The 23,512-nt window shown below is 38.1% G+C and overlaps 1 long non-coding RNA gene across 1 annotated transcript; it reads right to left on the reverse strand.

Annotated features, from left to right (window-relative positions):
* Window positions 1-15,730: 15,730 nt before the first annotated feature.
* LOC130090793 (uncharacterized) lies at window positions 15,731-18,351 on the reverse strand. Its single transcript, XR_008807731.1, has 3 exons — window positions 17,770-18,351; window positions 17,508-17,630; window positions 15,731-15,937 (listed from the first exon to the last, which is right to left on the reverse strand). It is a non-coding gene; the product is annotated as an uncharacterized LOC130090793 (long non-coding RNA).
* Between the last annotated feature and the right edge of the window lie 5,161 nt (window positions 18,352-23,512).

Raw genomic sequence — 23,512 nt, forward strand, 5'->3', positions numbered from 1 at the left:
ATAGCACAAATGACTCAAGATGAATTATGGTCGCATCATGGTGGTACTTGCCTTAGCAAACACCACTAATAAAGCATTTCCTTATCGACTAATCAAAAAAGCATTTCCTTATCGGCTAATCAATGCATCCCTTGTGAAATGTATGAGCCGAGGTAGCGAGCATTTATATCCGTTTCCTGAGCATTCCTCAAGACCTCATTCCTTTAATGGATCCAAGCATGGAGGTGCTCTAAAACAATCAGATGGTGACAAAGAACAACACTTGAAAAATAGCATGTATCCAATCTCGCTAATGCACGGCTCAAACCCATTTGGGGAGCTCCTTCATCTTATTTAAAACATGTAAATGAAAAATCAGTTCAGCTGCAAGCCCCCTAAAGAAAAACAGCCCCCGTCTTCTTCAGTGGTGCTGTAATTACCATCACAGCTGGCAGTTCCCATTACGCCATCTCGGCCAGCTAAGAGAATGGCACAGGCCTCACCACCATTCCACACTCCACATGCAACACCTGTACATTGTAAATGAGAAGTGTTTGGAGGAGCACACACACTCTCACTCTCTCACTCTCTCTCCTCTCAATCTCTGTCCATCACTTTTTCCTCATATCTCAAACTGATGCACACAAAAATAGCTGGTTGAAATAACCAGTTTAATAAAGTTCAAAATATTTCAAGTATTCGGAAACCACATAATCGTTTTTTTGTGAGGAGTAAGTAGCAGATTCATGATCAAATCTTTCCTTTGAGTCATAACTTTTCAAATGAATCAGTTGATTCGGTTCACAAAAACCCGTCTGACTTATTTAATTGTGATTTACTGTAAAGTGAGCTGTAAACCTGATCATGGTGTCAGTGGCCCTGTTTACACCTGGTGTTAAAATGCATTTTGGTCAATCAGATTACATGTAGATGAGGGAGACACATTCCAGTTCACACCTGGTATTTTAATCCATCTTTTTCTTCGAGGGGAGGGTCTATGGGCGGGTAAATGTATGGGCTTTTCCAGATCTTTCGATCTATAAGCTCACACAATTTACATGTGAACGCAACCAGAGACGTTGGAAAAACACAGAGAGCAGCAGCTTTTGGTTCTTCTGTCTGATAGCCGCAAGACCACACCAAACGGGGTGAGTTTGTGTTAGAAATCAAATCAGGAATGCTGAAAGAACACTGTGCTTGGTAAGTTTTATGTCTTCAGTTCAAACTAAACTTGGGTCTCCAGCCAAAGTTTAAAATCTGTCTGGCTAGAGCGCTTCCCATAATGTTTACACATTAGGTCAGTGGGTGGACAGTAGGCGGTCTTTTGTGGTTGTTAGAACACATTCGACCACGAGCGTCTACGCTACTAAAGTAATCCAGTCTAATGCGTTTTCGACTACCTCTGGAAGTGGTTGAAAGTGGACAAGCTCAAAACGTTTTAGACCCTGTTTACACCTGTATTTAGCGTCGACGACTTGTGATCTGATCGACCAAAACGCAAATAACATGTGTAAACAGGTGTACTCACCAGTTATTATTCCACTTTGTTACTGTGAAAAAAATCATAATATTGGAGGGGTGCCTAATCAGATGGATAGAGAACCCATCCAGGACAGAATATGGGTCTCATGACCATGATCCAGACACAACTCCTGTGACAAAATAAGCCATGTGACATCAGAGCCAGCTTTAACAACATTAACAGTTTTAATATAATTCAATCATATTGTTTAATATTATAAAAATTGCCAAGCTCTAAATTATGCTCCAAATGACTAACAATCATGTCATAAGATGAGTAACATGTGGTCAGGATTGATGGGAAGCAACAACAGAAATGCAACATTTAAAGGTACAATATGTAAGAATTTTGTAATAAAATATCCAAAAATCACTTGCACAGTGTGATATATTTCCTGCAGTTGTGTACTTACAATATCCCAAAAGTCTCCAAAGATTTTTTATTTCAGAGAAATTCCAATTTTAAATAAGTTCACATAAGTCCCAGGAAAAAATGTCGCCTGTCAATGACGCAATATCCGCGCTATCCTCGGTTTCCGTTCATACTGCCACAGCCATGACGTAACCATGGCGACAGACGTGGACAACTGCGTAGTGCGTAACGTTTAGCGGCACGCAGTTCTTGTTTCTTTCAAACAAGGAGACAAACAAGGAGAACTAAAATGAGGATCAATATCAGCGTGGCGTTTTTGAGATTCCGAGAGTTCCACGTCCGCGACTAACTTGGACTTGGCAGAGCTTCACGAGTCACAACTTGACAGCTTTATTAGACAGGTGAGCAAATGTACATAAAACAAATCAATGTTATATAACGTTAGCTCAACATGATGAAATGTTAGAATATGGTCAGTATGTTGTTCTAATGTTGATCTAGCTTACTGCTAGTTTTGTATAGCAAACGAACTAACACGTAGTATAACATTATAACTTTCAACACACATTTAAATGCCGTTTAGTGTGATAGTGTAACGTTAGACCAAGTGAAGCAGCGCTGCGTTACCTCACAAGTTTAATTCGTCTAATAAACTGACCTGTGTGAGTAATTCAGCACTTGCGGGTAGTTCGGTAGAATTAAATGTCCTTATTCCTTTATATCCGCGGGACTCGCGTGTGATATCTGTCTCATTAGCAATCGCGACCTGCTTCATACCACTGTAATGTTAAAAAAACATGAATGTTTGCACTCATCCATAAACATTATTAGATCCATCAGCTTGACAGCAAGTCCCATCATTCAGCTCATCACTGCGTCATAAACCTACGCCTTTGTTATTGTTGGAAACTGCGCCCTCTTGTGGTGAAAAAAACCTACATATTGTGCCTTTAAACAATGACCAAGGCCTAAATAGTTCCAATTCAACAGAACAACACACCCTGCACTAAGAGATTATTGAACCTCCCTGTTAGAGAAAGAAATCTCAAATGAGGAATATTCTCATTCTAGAGAGCATTTGATTGCACAAAAATCGGTGTATTTCAGGATGAGTCATCTGTCATGCTGTTGCAGTGATCGCACGATGAAATGTTAAAATGAGAAAACAACCACGTAAAACATAGATGACACCTGACCGAACCCAGAACTGAGACAACTGAGGGCTTACAGGGACATAACAAAACATGGAACAGGTGTGTAACTTAAAGCTCCAGTCCGTAACTTTTCCTCTTTGTCGCCATCTGTCTGTTCGAAATCTGTAACTGCAGTGATTCGCGGAATTATCATCTTTACGTGGGTTGTAAATCGGCATGAAACTGCGCGGATGAACACAGTGCTTTGAGGCGAGTGCTGCTGTCAGTCACCGCGCTGTGTGGATAGCCTACTGTCATACAGAATCACAGATTCACTTTTTGAAAGTTTGACCAACATAAGAATTTTCATAAGAAAATGTCTTCTGAACAAGTAAGTAACATCCATTTTTGTTCTGACCAACTAAGGGGGAAAAAGCATTCGACATGATAAGCTTCGTTAGATTTAATCAACGCGATTTACAGCAAACGTGCAAATTATAGCCTACTTTGTTCTCAAATTGTTCATGTTAACAACATCAGCATTGCGTGACTAATGTTAAATTTAATGTGTTTTATGGTTACCTGTGTAGTTCAGAATTCATATTCTCCATAATAGCAAAACGAGAAAGGCACAACAAAGGAAACTCCATAACTGTGTGAATTAAGAAAACGTACTGTTACACGATTGAACTATTGAAATGTCTTACTTGTTCAGCAGAAAAAAGCCGTCTCTTCTTCCGTTTCGAACCCCTTCAAAACACGGAGTTCACGCACTTTTCAAAAGCCCCGCCGATGCTTAAATCCTTGTGTTCGCATGAGACGGTTTCTTTCTCTTTCTCTAGCCACCTTAAATCCAAAGTACGAAGTCTTTTGGGTTTTATAACTGCTGAATCTCCAGTTGACACTGATGATTGTTGTTTGGATCTTTCTGGATGCCATAAGTTTAATTATGTAAAGTGCTGCGAGAAAAGCCTATACATCTAAACATCTCGTCACGCGCAGTATAGCCGGCTAGCCGAAACTCCTTCTTTATGTGTACGGGTGTGACGTAATGACGCAAAGACATGCTCGAATTTCCCGCGGAAACCCACCAGTACCACTGGAATTAAAATCATTATTACAAGCTAACCGTTTTGAATCTAGCTATGGCAAGCAGATAGTTTTGACCACTGGCAGAATAAGTTTTTTTTTTAATATAATTATTTTGGATTATTTTTAACTTAAAAAAGTTACGGACTGGAGCTTTAATCAGCAACCATGGAAACAAACTAGCAAGGACAACTCAAACAGGCAAACATGATAAACAAAACCAAAACAGAACATGACTGTCACATCATCAGTATTTATGTATTCTTTTCCTCAAACAAAAAAAGAAACAATTTGAAATGTAGATCACACATAAAAGTAAAATTAGTCGATGTTTAGAAAAAACACTAGCACTGAGATGCCCTCAATGTTAAGGGGATAGTTCACCCAAAAAAAATGAAAATTCTGTCATTAATTACTCACCCTCATGTCACTCCAAACCCGTATGACTTTCATTTATCTTCGGAACACAAATGAAGATCTTTTTGATGAAATCTTTCTGTCCCTCTGTTGACAGCTACGCAACGAAGGATGATCGCTTATCAATGTTTGTTTGTATGTGATGTGAATAAAAGCCTAAATTCAATCTGTTCATCATATAAAGCGATCGAGTCTCTTCAGAAAATTTTGACTAAACCACACAATTCATACGGATTAGTTTTACGATCTCTTTATGAACGTTTTGAAGCATCAAAGTGTCAGTTGCGTAGCTGTCAATGGAGGGGCATAAATCTCTCAGATTTCATTTAAAAAGATCTTCATTTGCGTTCCAAAGATGACCGAAAGTCTTACGGGTTTGGAACGACACAAGGGTGAGTAAATAATGACAGAATTTTCAATTTTGGGTGAACTAACCCTTAAAGCCCATCTTTCAAGTTGAAGATCCCTGTGAATAGATGTGTAGATAAATGGTGTAGGAACTCGATTTGCGTGAAGAAATTAATCATAAATGTGCATTAAAAAAGTTTTTTAAAAGAAATTGTGAGTAAAATTACTTCCGCTGTCAAAAACGCTCTGATCGGACGCAACGGCCGGTAAATCTCATCTCTTCGTAATGGAGTCAGCCATTGAAGAGGTTGCAGTAGGAGTTCATGTCAACTCTTCCTATGGGCTATTGCCGTATAATTATGAGCCACCTAGGCGAGAGAGGGGTCAGGCAGAGTTAAGGGGAAGGGTAAATGGACAGAGGAGAGAGATAGAGTTGTGGTGTGAGGAGAATCGGTGGAGAATTGGGCAGGTGTCTTGGTGAGTGACCACAGGCTATAGCTAGCTAATTGTGGCTAATGTGTTTCCATGTTTATCACATTGCAGTATCTTTAATAAATCGTATTTAGCAATATTGCTGTCGACTTTGTTGTTTTTCAAGCATCCATGTATATTGTCACCATCTATGCTAGCAACATGCGTCTTAAAATGTTTAATTTAGATCCCAGATTTTCCGAACTTAGCCGGCTGTCATACTACTCCCATAGTATTTCCGACGGACATTATGTAAATGAGTTCGCATGTACTGCGGAGTATGTGTATGAAAGCAGTTAGTGTTCCGGTTAGGACGGGAATATGCTGTTCATGTAAATATAGTCATTGTTACAAGGATCTTTTATTGTCAAGTGGACTGGGTGTAAGGCATTCAGATAAATGCCATTACCACCCGATCCCGCCCGCCGAATTTCTGACCATTACCACCCGTTCCCGCCCGCCGAATTTCTGACCATTACCACCCGTTCCCGCCGAATTTCTGACCATTACCGCCCGTTCCCATCCGGTGTGAAGTGTTTTTCACATACCACCGTGTGTCTTGTCACCGAGGAGGCAGAGAAATTGCTTCTCTTTGCCTGGACGAAACGTATCCAAGCACGGAAATCTTTGTGTTTCTTGTTTGGAAATCGGTGGACCCGATGACCAGACAAGTTGGAGTGGTTGCATCCAAAACAAACACAAGAATTCACCATTGTGACAATTCAAACCAACTCAACTAACGTTATAACGATAACTACAAGCTCTATTTTCTGTACCACCTCTCAGACTACGTAAACCCACACTGAGAACCAGGGCAGCAACGCCTATTTGTTTGCCTGTCGTTGCGTCATATGACGCGTCCTCTGGAAAAGGGCGGTTTTTTGAGCCTAGCTTAGAATAGGTACACTTTTTCCTGAATTTCTGCCTGTGGGTGTTGTAAAACATATGTATTCTTATGTATGTCTTTTTAAATTGACATTTTCATACAAGATTCTGTATAAATTAAGTTATACAATTAAATTGAAAGATGGCCTTTAACAGACATGAACACAAACTCTATTTTTGACTTCATCTTTCAGGTTCATCCGTTTAATCTGTTATTATGTACTTACTGTCCTTGCAGGTGCTGCTGATATGACCTCACGCACGAAACAAAGCGACCCATTACGGTCTGAAACGGCACAGCAAGGTCACCTTTGTTTTTGTTCCGGGTGGCTCTGTCAAACATAAAAATGAGCATGCTTTGTGTGTCTGTCTCTCTTTGTGCTGTATGTTTATGTAAGAAATTCTGTCAAAACATAGAAAAAAAGATAAATGTGGCTAATTAAAAGAACATTTCTTTGGTAGTCGGTGTAATAGATCCCTCATTGTGAGGTCTGGGGCCGCAGATTTCTTTAACATCTCAGAGCCCCGTCCGAGATTGAATTTGACTCTTGTGAAAGCAGTTGATTTTTTACAGTTTCACAAAATTAACCTAAGCTTTATGCAGCCACGGTGCGGGTTCTTACACAAACACATCCGCAGATGAACGCTAACACTGCTCTTACTTTCATCGTGTTTTCTGTGCATTTTTCCCCAAATGTTATGTGTCAAAGACAGTTAGGGATGCCTCTGGAGCGATAACACAGCAGCGTAATGTACAGACGCATTTAGTAAAATTCCAGTATGGGGTGGAAAGTGTGAGGCAGAGGGAGCCCCTGGAGAGACGAACACAACACCACGCCACACACCTGCTGTACCTTCATTCTTCCGAGCGAGTGTGAGTGAAAGAGGGGATATTCCAAGCATGCTTCCCCCTTCATCAAAACATGACACGCTCCAGCTGAATGCAATTAAACGGTAAACTGGAATTAATGACCGTTGATTTAGTTGTACATAAATTGTTCAGGGCACAGTTACAGGGAAGAATTCATCGCCGTAATAACCAACGAGTGGATTAATAACTTTGTTCTGGCTATGTTCAAAATGGAATATGTGCATGCTTCATACACTGCATATGAAAATAAATACATGAATAATTAAATGAAAACTGAACTGTGTTGCAGAAGCTAGGAACTAGCTTGCCAACCTACTTTTGAAAAAGTAGTTAGCAACACTATTGCTAACTAGATTGAAGCCATTTAATGGGGACAATATCTTTTTAAATAAATATATTTAGAGTAAACACAAGAACAACAACAAAAAAGCTATATTGTGCATATCATTTTTTTTTACAAATGTATCAAAAACATAGTAGCTAATGAGCAACAACATTGCACCAAATAGTCTGCTATGCAAAAAAAGAGGATTCGCAATAAAATGGTACTCAAATATACAGTTCAAAAGTTTGGGGTCAGTATAGCCAGTTTTTTTATTTATTTATTTTATATATATATATATATATATATATAAATACTTTTATTTAACAAGAACACATTAAATTGATCAAAAGTGACAATAAAGAATGAATAAATTGTTACAAACAACATTGAAGACTGGAGTAATGGTGCTGAAAATTCAGCTTTGCCATCACAAATAAATAAATTCCCTTTTACAATATTAAAATAGAAGCCAGTTCTTTTTTTCATTGCAATATTTGAAATTTACAATATTACTGTTTTCACTGTATTTTTGATCAAATAAATGCAGCCATGGTGAGAAGAGACTCATAAATGTCTAATTTAGGAGAGCATGTTTGATTATTCGCGAACTGTGTGAGCAAACAATGTGACACCAAAACAGCGATGAAGAAGTTTGTCACATTAACTTGTGCACTTTAAAAAAAGAAAAGTTGCAGCCTTACATTTTAAGTACAATCAACTTGGATGTTTAAGTCATTTAAACTTAAACTGACTTAAAAAAATTATTTGAATCATGTGTAGAACATAAAAAAGTTGAAAACTGCTTAACTTCTTTTGATGAGTTAAAAAGCAATGCAAAAACATATGTTAGACTTTTAGAAGTCCAATCAAATAATGAGTCAACAAAGAGGGGAAAAAGTATACTATACTATATTAAAAGACAGTGGTGGACAAAGAACACTAATCAAGGATACAGGCTAGGCCTACTTGTAAAATTACATACCCTACTCAAGTAAAAGTACTCCTTTTCAATTTAACTTTTTACTAAAAGTACAAAAGTACTTGATTTTTAATGTAGCCTACTTAAGAATTAAAAGATTAATACTCAATGATGAATGTTAATTCATTTTATTGTATACTGTATCCTACTGCTCAAAATATGTTGGGGGGCACACAGGAAAAACAAAAGCTAGGAAAAACAAAATGTGGTTAAATGTGTGTTGATATAAACATACAATAAAACCAGACATCACATAAGGTAAAATGTGTTAACATTTTAAGAAGAGCGCTATATCCATATTAGTTTTATATGATTTGAAACTGTTATGGATGGACATTAATTTGCGTTATTTTAATGCTATGTTTAGTTTTACCTCAAACCATACCCTGTTCAGACCGTAATACACAGTGGACATGTCCACATTCAAGCATTTCATACAATACCAGCTTACCCTGTTACAGCAGATTTAGTTCACAAACCACTGACAGTCGTGACTTAAATATGATTTTCATTTACAATAATAAATCCTAAATTTTGACATTAGGCCTACTTTTCGCTCCATCCGTCGCCCACGCTCTCAAGCTCCGAAGATCTCCCATTCTAAGCTCATTTCCAGTCAGACTTGTGAACTCAGTGAATTATTAATTGGAGACTCGCTCGGAACGGATCATTTGAATCAGTGAGTTGTTGACTCGAGAAACGCTCCAATCGGATCAGTCCAATTTACGCATGATTCGTTCAGTGCGATTTGGGAACCGATTGAACAGTTTAAAGAATCTGCTCGTTCACGAATCGGACACCGCTATCGTGTCTCTGAGTGGGTGACGATTTATTTAGATCAAAATAACGAGGAATGACATATATTTTTAAAGAAATGTAGTGCAGTAAAAAGTACGATATTATGCTTTGGAATTTAGTGAAGTAAAAGTTGCCCAAAATAAAAATACTATTGATAAAGACAATTAGCCTACAGATAGCCTTGATAAAGTAGCCTACAGAAAATGTGGTAGACTACTTAAGAAGGCCTACAGACAGTAAGGAAGAAAAAATACTGTGTTACTGTCCACCACTGCTAAACGGTTCTGTACTAAAAATTTTGGCATATTATTACATGCATACAAAAAAATGTATTTACTCCTCACAGTATGCATCCTGCAGTATTGTAGCCTAAGTGTAGTATGAAGTTTGCTACTCGAAACATAGCCATTGTCTTTCTCATTTTCTTGTTCCATTTCACTCTTTCTCTCTCCCAGTAACACTAACATCATCTGGAAAAACAGTCGGACTCTCACAAATCCAAAGCTGCACAATTAATCAGGAGCTGGGCTGTGAACAGCTCTGGGCTTGCTTAAGGCAGACCGTGAGCAGGCACAATTTCATAAGTTGTGTTTTCTCTTTTTTCTGTAATTGTATCTGTTGAACATCATTTCACTGGTTTAGTGTGAGACAGAGAGCCACCAGCAGAAATGTATTCTCGTTCCCAGAGATAATTCATTTTTAAATTCAGGAGTGCAGCCTCAGCCATTTAACACATGACACACACATTCCCGACTCCTCCACAGCATTTGGAACAACTTTTTTTGCTCTGGATTGAGAGGAACTGTTAGGATCTGACCTGGGTCGATGTCTGGAGTGAGAAGATTCAGACCTTTTCCCAGCCTTGACAGACAATCCATTGCTTGTGCTGTGGCAGGGGTGAACGAAAGCAAACATGTTTGGAAAGTACACTGAACAAGAGCAAAATTGAGGGGTGAAGAAGGGAGGAAACCCCAAAGGGATCAACCTTACATCCAATGACTTCAAAAACAGTGTAAATGCCTTTTCACAACATGTCCGATGTGATTAAATGACATGGAAGCATATGTTCTCAAACATTTTTTCATGTAAAAATGATCAAGTCCAATGCCAAATAATTTAGATTTTTGGAGAATATCCTATTAGTCAGTCAGGGAGTTGTTCCTGAAAAAAATAATTATCGAACTAGTGTCCAAATTTAAAAAGGACCAAATTAACAAATCATCAGACCAGGACATCCCAGTTAAAAGGAAATCTTCACTGAACTAACATTCTAGCTTCTCTCAAAGTTATGAACGTTCTCTCAGTGACGTTAGAATTATCATTCAAAGTTATCTTCATTGTTTCCATGCCAACAATTTGGACTTGGCCTTTTCGTTGATTCTTAAAGGAGTCATGACATGAGAAATCAAATTTGCCTTGATCTTTTGACATATAAGAGATCTTTGTACCATTAAAACATCCTGCAAGTTTCATAGCTTAAAATGTCCTCCTCAAAATAAACAAAGCATTTATTTCATCAAGCTCCAAAAATGGCTGACATCTGCCTGCACCAGATGTGAACGTTGCGTCAAAAGCAAATAGAAAATATTATAATCACTAATGCTGTCTACACTGCTACTGTATACAGATGCGTGTTCAGTTTCTGACACATACACGCACTTGAGTTTCAACAACAGGACAAATGGAAGAGTGAACGATCGCTTTGCTCATCCAGTTTAAACAGGTCGTTTGCGTCTCAGTACAGACATCAGAAGGATCCCAGCATCGGAATCAAGTGGATGGTTTATTTTAATGGCGTCAGAGGATTATATGTTTGTTCGGAGCATTTGTTTTATTATCGAGTCACAGTGTAATAAAGAGTCTCTTTAAAGAAACTTTTGTTGAAAGATGAAGCAGTTTTATATGGATAATGTTTTCAAAACACTTGCTCACAATACTGAGTCGGCCTTGAAACAGTTTCCTGTGTAATGACGTCAGCCAATCATAACAGTGGCTGTTTACTGACAAGCCTTAAAGGTGCTATATGTGTTTTTTAGCGGCCTCTATTGGTGATGTTTCAGATTGCAACCAATTTTTACAAGAGCGCTCGTGCTCTTGCGCATGCTCGAACACAAGAGCGAGCACTCATGGTACCGGCCACACTGAGACTTTCAACACACTGGAGAAAGCATCACACAACATGCTGGAAACTCATGTAAACTCCCACTGCAACGTTACAATAATAGGCTACTTTTATCAGCTTGACGTTGAACTAATACTCCATGCTCGTGGATGGGGGGTGGTGATGGCGCAGTGGATAAGACACATGCCTTTGGTGTGAGAGACCCGGGTTTGAATCCACTGTGAGACACCAGTGTGTCCCTGAGCAAGACACTTAACCCCTAGTTGCTCCAGAGGCGTGCGACCTCTGACATATATAGCAATTGTAAGTCGCTTTGGATAAAAGCGTCAGCTAAATGACTAAATGTAAATGTAAATGCTCGTACCATGATAACATTACATTGACTGCATTTAGCCGACATGTGGTGTTATCTAGCATAACAAGGCATTTCACTAACTATTCGTGTATCTTTCACAATCAGCAATGTCAACATAGATTAATGTATAATATGATAACGAAAACGGTTAGTGAACTAGACTGAACAATTTCAGTGTAACAGTAAGATCGTAGGAAGTAACATTACTGTTCTGAACGTGTCTGGAAATGTGTATTATAAACAATATGATAGTAGTGGGATGAGTGACGTTAGACAGTAGCCTACATAAAATAAAAGTTACATCCTAAAGCACCTACTTTTTGTTATCCTGGAACAGTCTGTTGTATTTATTTCATGTCTCATGTATGTAGTTTACCTTGCTATTTCATTACCATTATTTATTTCAGCATATCTGAAAACTTGTAATTTATCACAATAATAATAGTCTCTCCATAATTCAAACGCTCTGCCGATGTTGATCCGTGTTTTCGTCCTATGTCGATCCGATTCACGTTTGGCCTGACGAGCTTCAGCAGATACATTTTTTTTTTTTTTTTTTTTTTTATATATTTATGTGGAGTTTGTGTTGGAGTGTGTGTTGTGGAGGCAGGTCGTTTTTGGGTGTTATCAGACTCCATGTCGTCAGCTGCAGTGCCGTCGCATAGACTGTATATAAAAAGGAGAGAGGCTCGGGAGCGCGCATGCACGTCACATCCGATGGATTTCGCAGAAAATCTGACCCGGAGACTTCACATAGAAATAGGAATACTGGCCTTCAGAGGTAATAGCAAAACCCGACAAGTGGATCATTGTAATGTGTGATTACAACCCCTTCACACACAGGCAATAAAAAAAGGATTCATTTTAAAAGAAAAGTTACATAGAGCACCTTTAAAGGAGCCGCCCCTTAAAAACAGATCGTTTCAGACAGAGGGTCAGAATGAAGATTGAAAATAATAGTTTTTCTCCATATCTATATATATATATATATATATATTTTTTTTTTTTTTTTTTTTTTTTTATTGAATTGAACCTCAAGGATCATATTAAAATAATAAAAAAGCATGTCATGACCCCTTTAAAATTCAAGCAGCACAATTACAAAGTAGAAGCTTCTGTGCAATCATCACATTTCACCTTGTCAACCTAAAATCTTGCAATATCAAAACAATGTACGGACAACTTGTGCAATGTAATTTACTCTAAATTGTGCAACGTTATCATGTGCATTACTAAAACAAATGATTTTAGAAAACAATTATTTTTAAGGGAACGTAACCCTTGTGGGATGCGTATATAAACTGCTGCTCCATGGTGAGAAAATATAGTTCATACCTGCAAATATCATTCATTCTGAGTCCACCCCCTGATACTGTGACATATGAAATTGGAGTGGGAAATGCACTAAAATAATGCACAGTTGCATCCGTAACTGTGCAAAAATAATGCACAGTTCGATAGAGCTCAGTGGGAGAGAAAACTGGCCAGGCCCTGCCTGTAACCACATTAACTGCAGCAAACTTGGATGGAAATCAAGAAAGGCAAGAGTGGGCAAACCCCCCCCCCCACCTTTTCCCACATTCTGTTGTTTTAGGCAAAGGAAAGATTTCACACAATGAAACTCCTCTCAAAACAATCACCAAGCCAGACAATATCCCAAAGTGTACACTCCTCGGGAAGGAAAATAAATGAAAGCTTGTGTTTGGGTTAAGTCTTCAAAGAAAATAAAGTCGAAATCCATCGGAACAGACAGTCACTGTGGGGTTTGTGCGATTGGATAAGGATCGTTTCTGGAGTGTTGCCATTCGGTGCATTTGTCATTTCAAATCCAATGAAACGAAGGATGAAATCCGACCTTTAACTTCAACAGACAGACTTAAGTCTTGACAAAAGAGAGGGAACTTTACAACTTTGCAAGAGCGGTAAAGTGGATCATGAACAAGCCACAAAGAGATTAATTCAAAATGGGAATAAATAGGTATAAACTATGATTTCCACAGCTACAACCTTTGCGATACAACTGTACATGACTTATGATATTGACATATCATTACCAGGCCAGTGGAAAGTCAGAGAGTGCACTTTTCGAGCCAGCGAGAGGTCACGCGCAAAGGCAGAATTTAGCGGTTGTTCTCATGTGGTCTTTTCTAGAATGTTTTCTTTTAAATGTCATGTTCTGAAGAAAGTTACAAGCAGTCTGGAATTTCCAGCAGCTGTTTTTCCCTAGTGACTAAGGTTGTGGAAATCAATACCCCACAAAACTGGGCATTTGTAAATGCACCCATAACCACAAAACTGGGTCACAGCTAAAACTGGCATTTCATAATCAATTAAACAATTTGAACAATCTGAACCAGTGCAACACTGAACCAATGTTTCCAACTCATCATGCTGTACATTCGAAGCACAGGAAGATCTTTTTCAGAATGACAGGACTATTCAGATGGAAATCTAGTTCAGATTCTAATTACACTAAACGACTCTGGTTCCTCAATAATTGTAATAACAACTCCTTTAGTACTTTTGTGGAATCTATATATGGAACAAAAAATAAAAAATTTAAAGTCATAACAATCAGTTCATATTACATTGATTTAAGCCTCACAAACAGTGTTATTGTTAACTAAAACTATTAAAAATAGCTTTTAGTGATTGAAATAAAGCTTAGATGAAAAACTTAAGTTAGAAAATAAGAAAACTTAAATAAGTTTAACCTGAAGTACTAAAATTACTCAAATTAAAAGTGAATTAAAAAGAAAGAAGAAATATAAAAAAAACTAATAAAAGTGACAAAAACACATAAAAAAATTACCAAAACTAAAATTTAAAAGAAATTTGAAAATGTGAAAATAAAAGCGAATTCAAAATATTACTAAATAGCCTAATAATAACACTTCTCACAATCAAATAATGATTCAGTGTTTAAGTGACTCATCAGAATGATTCAAACTAATCGACTTAAACTAATACGTCTATTAACTAATAAAACTAGTCAGTTATGAGAGTCTTTTTGATTAATTTAATTAAAAGAATCTGCTCATAGGAGTCATCTGGTCTCCAATCAGACTGCACTATAGCTTAATGTTTAGCGTTTTGTCAGCATTGGAAGAGAAATAGTGATGTTTGAGAACCGTTTACCCTTAAACGCATACCTCATGTCTTTAGTGACCCGGGACATCATACATACCCACTCCTCCTTATTTATTTTTTAAAGTTATCCATCAGCCTTCTTAGTATTCCTCAATAAATTAATTATAAACAATATAACAAGAAACAAATAATACAATTATAAAAGAATGCCTGTTTTCCCATACATTTTTTTGTAAAAAAAAATGGTATAAGGTCGCTAACGACCTGAGGTGTGTAAGTGTGAGAATATTTTTTTCTGCATGGCAATAATTGAATCTTTGATGACTGAATAAGTGCAATTCTCCTTTATTCCACAAGGTGGCAATGTCTGATACACAATAATGAAGTGACGTTACACTCATGGTTACTGCAGGCAGAAAACAAAAGAATAGGAAGTATCATCAGCATAACTTGAAATGGCTCCGCGATTTACTGCAGAGCAAGTAAATATATGTGATATTTAATATAAATATATACTTGATGGTGGATCTGATGAAGAAGCTGTCAGCGATCAAAATAATTGAAGATGTTGAAAATGATAGTTTTGAGAATATGGTTGAGATCGCGGACATGAGCCAGATGCTTAATGTTCTGGGGAAATGAGCTGTGACGAGGACAGCGATGATGGTATAAAACACCTCCAACTGTAACAAAACATACTTTAATTTATTCATCTGTAATTGTTACTCTAATATGAGGAGAGTTTTATGTTATCACGACAGGTGGAGATCCATCCGTGTTAGAAAGAGATTCGGATCGCTAAAGACCCGAATATGTAATAAAGATTCATGCATTTAAGGGTTAATCAAATCAACATTATAAATGGAACCAGTTTTGAACAAGAACCCGTTCTTCCCAAAATCTACTATTAAAACAAATTCCTCCAGAACTGGTCTGTTCTCAACTTCTCCCCTAAGTCTGTATGGGGTTAACAGACCTGTGAGGATGTCAAGCATGCAGAGGTGGGCGGTGCACAAGGTAAGCAGCAGTGGAGCATGATGGGAAGAGAGTGAAGCTGTGGCTGTATTGCCTGCAGGGCAGTGGAAGGTCTCTGACCGAGGTGGAACGGACTAGCAGGAGGCCCAATCTGTCTCACAGGCTTCAGTGCTGGTATGCATCTCATTAGGAGAACAGCTTGGCATCTGCAGGCGAGAAGGAAGTTTACTGTTGTTACATGATGAATAATCTTTCACGCTGTATGTCCTGGGGGCTCACTACTCCTACTCCCACTATAACACATCAAGACTCAAAGTGACAGAAAAGTAAATAGAGATTTAAACCAATTAGCCAACAGGAGGATTAGCTTAGCCAAGGCATTAAATGATGTTACCTCTAGATGTCAAACAATTTGAAAATGAGAAATTAACAAACAAAGAACTGCAATGCAACCTGCATTGCTTGTAATAGCATGCTCATACTTTTAACAAAGTTGTTGGAAGGTAAATATTGATTTTGAGAATTCAAATAGTTTAATACATAAAAGCATGAATTTCTGAGAACAGTTGAGTGATGATGCAAACTGTTTTATTTGAATCAATTCCCTGATTGAACTGATTTTCATGAATGAATCAAACTGCATTTTGTTACTTAAATTGAATTCAAAGAAACTATTAAAACTATTAAAACATCGACCACAGAATTTGACATTGTCTTTGGGAAGTTAAATGGTATTAATATCATTGCAGTGTCCACAGTGATGCATAAATCACCAGCAAAATCATTGTAAATACAGTGAATATTTTATTTATCACCTAGCCACTGTGAGTTCACACCGAGCACAAAAAGTGTTGTGTAGTTTGATACAGTTTCAATGCTATTAAAGTCTTAAAGCTGCTGTAAAAAAAAAAAAAAAGAAGACAATCAAAATCTTACCAAGGTGCATTTATTTGATTCGAAAATACAGTAAAAATAGTAATATAGTGAAAACGCATTACAATTCTATTTTAATATATTATGTAATTTATTCCTGTGATGGAAAAACTGAGTTTCCAACAGCTATTTCTCCAGTCTTCAGTGTCACATGATCCTTCAGAAATCATTATATGCTGATTTGCTGCTCAAGAAACATTTCTTATCGTTTCAATGTTGAAAACAGTTGAGCTTATTAATATTTTTGTGGAAACATCAATTTTTTCTATTTAGTATTCTTTAATTAATAGAAAGTTTTCCTTTGCTTTGAAACATTATAAAACTCTTTACACTTTTGATAAAAATGAATGCGTCAATAAAAAAATAAAAAACATTGCTGACCAGAAGCCTTTGAACAATAGTGTACATTGCTTGATATTTTAAAACACCTGAACACCAGACTTTCTTTAAGTCAGCTCTGTTTCAAAACCCATCAAGTTTACTCCAATTTCAATCAGACTGCCAAGTTAATTTCTCTCACTTCATCCACCATTTTGGATTTACTTTATCACAAAGTGCATTGCAGTGCACTCTGGGATCACACTCTCTGCGGATGGTGCATATGATGCTGCTGTCTTAGGTAACTTAGGAGACCGCATAATTAAGTTAGCTACTTTTTGGGACGGGTTGCATCAGGAACAAATTTATGATGCCTTAAAATACTCCCTCCTTGGGGAGCTCACTAGGTTTTTGGAACAGAGCAATTGTCTAAGCCTGTTTTGTATTTTTATTAAATGTGTGAATTGTTTCTTTGAATAACAGGTGAATTATGCCCAAAGTTCAGGCCCTTGGCCTCTACCCAACCTCCAAAACCCCTTCAGTGCAGATTCCAGCTCCAGGTTTAGCTGTTCCAGTCGCCATGTCAGTCTGTGAGAAGAGCCCTATCCGATCCCTCTGTACTCCACCACTAAAACCACAGGAACGGACCTGGGAACGGAAATGAGCACAGGGAGTGCTGAAGTTTAATAAAAAATGAATGAATGGGGTGTCCCAGGGACAGAATGGGAGAGAGAGCACAAGAGAAACAGGGATTTTCAGAAAGAAAAATAACTTTTAGAAATTGTACCTATTACGGTGGGGTTCTGTGCATCGATAAAGCAGGTAAAGTGAAACCAGCTGCTGCTTTGGGTTCACGCAGGACCTTCTGGGTGCTTTGAAACAATAATCTTCTTTCATTCATTGATCAGCTTCAAAATGGACAAACACCCATCCTGAGATAGGCACGTAGATCTTTTCCTCTAGTTTTCTCTTCCTCCGACACAATGGGTCTGGATGTGGAGACAAACATTCCATGCATGCCAAATGTCCAGGCTACAGGCAAATCATTAAACTCGGAGGGGGAAAAGATACTCTGGGATGCCTCCTTTCTTCTGTGTCTTCCCCTTTTTGCTATTAGCCTGTTAATTGATCTAAAACATGAAACAGGTATTTACCTTTTGGGAAGGTGAACTGTGAGCATTAAACTGAACTCTATATCTTCCAGAGGGGATGCACAATAGGGCTATAAATTAGACAGATTAGCATCAAGCAGTGTCACCTGTTTACAGACTCAGTTACTCAGACTCTTTAGAAACACAAAGTATAAGGAAAGACATAAATAACAGTCTTGTCAGAGAGAAAATAAGAGCTGTTATCATAACAGAAACAACTGAATGGTGTTGGAAAGCTACTTTTAAGCTACAAGCTAAGTTAAACTACTGTCAAGCTACTCTTGGTAAGCTACACTGCAAGCTAATAGCTCACTGCATTGAAGCTGTTGAAGGGGGAACGTATGTTTTGAAATATATAGTATAATTTATTTTCACAATTATCACAAAGTAATCTTCTCACCAAATTAAAATTAGCATGTTAGCATTAACTTGAACAAAGACAGTTTATCTATGCTTAATACAACTAATACATCAAAAAGTAGTGGAGGGCGTATAGTGAGGAACAGAATTTTAGTAAATATTTTTTATTCATTTTGAACATCTGATTCAGTTGATTTAGATTATGAATTGCAATTTACTAAATTTACTTCCCAATGATACAGTTAAGAGCATGTTTGAAGTCTCGGTTTTCCTGGCTGAATGAGACTGCAATTTAGCATTTTGTCACGCTATACCGCTATTAAAAAGGTACAAGCTACACTTCTTGAAAACAGCTAAGATAAATGGCAAAAAAGGTCCATTGTTTAATGTTAATAGTGAAGTGTCATTTCAACCACAGCTCATGCAGAATTCACTTTCAAACAAAGCAGCTTTCCGTTGGTCATCAAGGCAAATTCAAGTAACCAGCTTGAACCTGTTGCAAAATCTGCGTGCATGGGGAAATATTTCATTCTCACGCAAAATTCTCGATCCACTGTATTCCTATATAAATTTGCAGAACAACTGTAAATATGACCAAATAAGCTTTTTTCAGTTAGTCACACCCCAACAATTCAACTTAATGTCTGTAGCATATTCTTGTCATCTTTATGCAATGGTCCCAAAGAAACCGAAAACCCAACGACCTGAGAAGCGGGAGATTTGAGCGAGAAGATTCACTAAGTTCGGCACTGTGGATATCACCCCTGAGCCCTCTTCACCCTAAGGGCATGGGGGTTTCGCCTCTGACATCTAAGCACTTGAAGTGTGAGGACAAGCTACCTATTTAGTGGCAGGTGATCTAGAGAACAAAGGGAGGATTCAGGGCCCCGCTGACACGCTGGGAGAGAAATGAGTAGTTATTAGCCCCCGATGGGACTTGACAGACTATTTAAAGTCTGTTTCCTTTGATTGTGACAGTGTAATTGTTCGGGCAGATACCATCAACTCACCAAGTTACCTTTAGGCAAGGGAAACTGGACTTTCATTAAAGCGTGGGACAGGAGAGCTGGTTTTCTCTGCCTGTGGTTTCTAATGGGATGTGGATGAGTGAGCTTCTTACGGCGGTGGTGTGAATTGGTTTCTTTAATGATTAATAGGGGCCGTGTTAACACGAAGGCAACTAGTAGGGACTCCTGTTGAAAGTGCGGTGTGACTGATTGGCTGTCGTTTCATTACTCAAAGCAAGGATGATCTGCTGATGGTTCTTTATGACCTTCAAAAACAAGACCACAAACTAAATGCTTAAAGTATCTGACTTACAGACACATGCATGTCCTTAATTAGACGTAGCTGGATTATATGAGAGGATGATCGGTGAACAATAGCCTGGAAATGAATCGTATCAAAAGACAATTAAGAGCCAGAAAAACCTTCAAAACTCTATCAGTAGGCTACTCTACTTTCTCAACCAATCCTCAATGATCTCAGTCCCGCTAATAGCACAGTCGACATCAAACACATCTTCGGAACGCGTTAAACAAGCCCCGACAAGAAATCCAAAATTAAGGTCTTCACAGAAGCAGAATTGTAATAGCATCTCAGATCCCAGAGCGCAACAAAAAGAAATGGAAAACGTCTAACCCCTATTTCCCCCGGTCAGACAGTTCATGTCTTTTAAGAGCCAGATTGTAGAAGAAATAAATAGAGCCGGGGATAAGAGCACATTTCACTTGACCTCAGCCCTCCGAGCTCGGCTGCGTACACCCCCCCCCCCCCCCATCCTCCCCACCCCATCCTCCCCACCATCTCAGTTGTGGCAGAAAAGCAACAAGAGTGTTTGTTTTTGATTGTGGGGGTATAGATGACACAGTCTGTTGGGCACTCTATTGGGCATATCGCTTGGGTCCATTGACCATGGCTGGCTCTCGAAGGCCTTCTATGTTTATACAATAAACTATACTACAGGACATGGAATCTCCACCAATCGAAACGCTCAGGTGCTTTGGGCACTTGCCATCACTGGCCAAAAAACTGCACTTTATTGAGAACCCAAGGAGAGCCAGGTCTGATACAAACCAGAGATGGAAATGTAACCAATTATTAAAGCAGATTGCAGTCGAGGTATTTTGTATAATATCTTCACAGAAGGGCGAACTGGTGCAGAATTTATGAAGGCGAGCCATTTCGCCTGGATCTAATCGCAGATTAAATAACAAACATTGGCCTCAGACAGTGTAGATCATTGTAGTGTAATATTATTGAACTTTTAAACATTTCTTTTAAATCCACCAGAGGATGTTTATACGCTTTGGCATTTTTATGGCTTACGCTGAAGAAATGTAATTTTGCAAAAGCTCGTGCTGGCCTGCTGCTTTTGCAATTTAGAAGAAATATTGCACAAATCATTGGTACTTGTACATTTTTTCCCCGCCGTGGATGTTTGTTTTTAAGGAATTTGTTACAACAAAATGGAAATAAACAGAATGTGCAATTATGGACTGCAGTGTGCTGACAGGCAGATATGCGGAGACTTGCAGCTGAAAATTTACATGGCGGTTCTCCTGACATTTTCGTGTGACTTGTTTACTTCAACAGTCCGGGCCTGGTGTAAAGATTTTTCTTCATAGAAAAAACTAATTATTATTAAATGGTTTACATCACTCATGCATTTACATTGGTCCATAACACAATCTTTTCTCAGTTTAAACGATGTATGTTTGTTGTGAAAATGCAAATATAGATTTACATATACCCCAAAAGGAAAAAAGCCCCACACATTTTTTTTAAAAGCATTTTTTATTTCAACTGCAGTACATGTCATATAAATTTAGATATTGTACTTTATGTCTTAAAATTTTAAAGATGAAAATAAATGCTGGTAAGTTTGCTTTAAGCCTATAATATCTCAGTTAAGTGAGCAAATGGGTGATTATTTTAAATAATTTAAAATCATTCTAATGGTTGAATGGTCTGATTTGGTGCTCAAGAAACATTTCTTATTGATGGTTGTCACTTATAAAGGGCTGTGCTGCTTAATTTTTTTTTTTTTTTGTTGAAATCATGGTACTAATTTTTCAGGATTCTTTGATAAATAGACAGATTAAAAGAACAGCATTTATTTGAAATAGAAATATTTTGTTTAAAAAAAATAGTTTAAACTTACTGAACCCAAATGTGAACATTTCAAATTCAAAGTGTAAAAAGATTTAAAAAATATTAAAAATATTAAATTACCTTCAAACTGACATAAGCTAATTCTCTTTAAGAGAACTTTAACTCAATATTTTCATCTTGTTAATTGTGTTTCCATTGTGTAAATAATCTCTTATAAATATAATTTATAATCTTTAAATGCCTGAGCAAGAAAGTCTGGTACACCCTTAAATTATAATACAATCATATTCATTTTTTACCGTTGCAGAGTTGCATAATTAAGGTGCTTCATAATGACCTGCAAATGGGGGGCATAAAAGTGAAGCTTCATTTTGTTAGTAAATGAGTAAAAGTGATGGATGAGTGGAGAAAAAAAGAGATAAAGCCCAGTGTCCTAGTGTTGGGAAGGACTGAGAAGACCCTTGCCCCAGGTGAGATGCCTTCTCCAGGCCAGGCCCGAGTGGTTCCCCGTCTGTTAGTGTTGAGGGCTTCAGAGGACACTGGATCAGTGATGTAGACTTCATTACACCTTGAAGGGAACAAACAAACAGGAAACGTTCTTTACATTATTGATTATAAAAACATTAAATTTGTATTAATATTATAAAGTTAAAAGGGGGTGTGTCTGCTTTCTACCCTCAGGATCTTGCCCCTTGCCGGGGGTAGGTGGAAGGGTCAGTTGGACGGCCGGTGGGAAAAAAAGCCCCCCAGAGCTGTTTAGCTGGAGGCTGATGAGCCTGTCGCAGTGGGGAGATCAGGTCCGGTCTTTATTGGGCCCCGGGCCCCTCTCCGCCACCAACCCCTCGCTCGACGACTCTTACATTTGCCATATCAGATTCTCCACCATTCCACTAAGAAGCTAAGGAACGCTTGATCGACAGTAATTACAGCTCCTCTAAGTCAGCGACTGATAGCTGGGATGTGTGTCTATGTGTGTCCTAAGGGGGGCTTGGGTCATGAGAAAACAGGGTGAACATATCTGCATATCGTTTCGAGCATATGAGTGAGTGAGAGAGACAGAGAGAGAGAGAGAGACGGACCACAATGCAGTGAAGCTCCCAGAACAACCAAACACCCCTGTCCCCCCACCTCCGTCTCCAACCCCCACAAAATCACTGTCACACTTAGAGGTCTTTTTTCTCTCCCCTTTTTCTCTTTCTCTCTCTCCATGTCCGTTTATAAGTGCCTGAGTCTCAGAATTTAAAATAATAAGATCAGGTTTCTGGGCCGATAAGTGCATCCAGACATGTTATCTGTACTATCACAGGAGCTCAAGACCTCACAATCCCTTTCTCTCTCTCTCTCTCTCTCTCTCTCCCTCTCCTTACTCTCTCTACTGTACAATGACACACTATTCTCTACGTAATATTCTTCATGAAAGGCGGTGTATGGTGCATCTTGTCATCATTTTGTATCGCGGGTCTTTTTGAAGCACTCTCGGGTTCTGAGCGCTGTGCGTAGGAGCGATGTATATCCATTCCACAACACCGTATTATTTACCTAGATGGGGTTAATTGCTGAATAAAAGAATGGTTCCTTTCAGTTAACCATTGTACAGCCTTTCTCCGCCTGCCTAACTCACCTCTCAACTGGATTCCACAATGTCCAACTTTTTGATGCCCCCCAAGGACCCCAAATATGATGATCTTTTTGGTATGGGTCATCCTGCCTAATATTTACAACATAAAGAATAAAAAGGTATATATATCTGCATATAATGTGTGAGAAAATATAATATCAATATTATAAAAAATATGATAAAAACAATACCTCTCTTACACTAAGCATGGCTGCATTTATTTGATAAAAAACAGTAATATTGTGAAATATTATTAAAACTGTTTTTTAAATGTTTTAAAATGTAAT

Source organism: Rhinichthys klamathensis, unplaced genomic scaffold (genome assembly GCF_029890125.1).
Source record: "Rhinichthys klamathensis goyatoka isolate OS25496 unplaced genomic scaffold, OSU_Roscu_1.1 h1tg000006l_1, whole genome shotgun sequence".
NCBI lineage: Eukaryota > Metazoa > Chordata > Actinopteri > Cypriniformes > Leuciscidae > Rhinichthys > Rhinichthys klamathensis.